The sequence below is a fragment of the Amphimedon queenslandica genome, unplaced genomic scaffold (assembly GCF_000090795.2).
Source record: "Amphimedon queenslandica unplaced genomic scaffold, v1.1 AMPQUscaffold_13422, whole genome shotgun sequence".
Taxonomy (NCBI): Eukaryota; Metazoa; Porifera; class Demospongiae; order Haplosclerida; family Niphatidae; genus Amphimedon; species Amphimedon queenslandica.
Window position 1 is genome coordinate 70,099 of NW_003546342.1, and position 1,014 is coordinate 71,112.

The window sequence follows — 1,014 nt, forward strand, 5'->3', positions numbered from 1 at the left end:
TACGCGGTAGCGTTACTAAGTAGGATTCACCCCCAAACAAAATGGCTGCCACGACTTTTGCAGCCTTGCTATACCGGGAAAACGAGCTCCTATGCTTACCAGACTTTATAGAGGACCTTATCTTGACCAGAGGACTCCATTGGTACCCATAGCGTGGCTCTAGACCTTGTCTAAAAGAAAAACCAAAAATCGATGAACCGGCCGTTTTGTTCAGCCACCTTTTTTCATCTTCATCATCATCATCAAGTCAGAAGTCCTGTCAATCCAGTTGTCGGTGCGTATCTCAGTATCAGTTGGTGCTACAGGGATAATTTTTGCACCCATCTACTCCAACAATCTATGCGCAGGTCCATGTCCCATCAGATCATTCTTCAAGTAAGGAAAAAGTGATACTGTGACTGCTGGATCTAGCCATCTTAGCTGCACGCCGCCATTTTGTTAATTAAAGAAGCTTGCCATGTGCTCCAAAATTTGGGTGTGGTCGCGCATGCTCAGATCTGCAGCTCTGGAAGAAGCAATTTATTTTTTACCAAGCTATGCTTGGAATCAACTTAGTTACTGCAATACTTTAGTGGAGGTTTCCAGCTAAAAGAAGGTATTAATTTTACATGTTACTGTTTTATCAAGTGTGTTATTTTATTTTATTTTAAAAAACAAACAATGTTATGACTTATGATATGCAATGATAATTATGAACTTGACAACAGCCAGCAGGGAAGATGGACACTCTTAGCTCACAGATTCTTGAACAAGGACTTGTGTCAAGACTAGTATTAGTTTCACTTGTCATCAGTAGATATAGTTGATATTCCTTCAGCATGTCTATTCAATGCTGTCTCTCATAAATGATGTAAAGTCATAACAATGATAATAATAATAAAGAAAACTATTGTTTGTGTAAAATCAACAAGCATCACAATTGCAACTAAAGAAATACTATAAATATTATAAAAAAATCAACACAAACAAGAACATAAAAAAATTTAAAAAAACAAGATGAAGTAGGATTCCGAA

General features: G+C 37.3%; 1 long non-coding RNA gene across 1 annotated transcript in view; it reads left to right on the forward strand.

Annotated features, from left to right (window-relative positions):
* The window catches only part of LOC109581746 (uncharacterized), a 7,137-nt gene that overhangs the window by 2,142 nt on the left and 3,981 nt on the right, over nucleotides 1-1,014 (forward strand). The window lies entirely within an intron of this gene.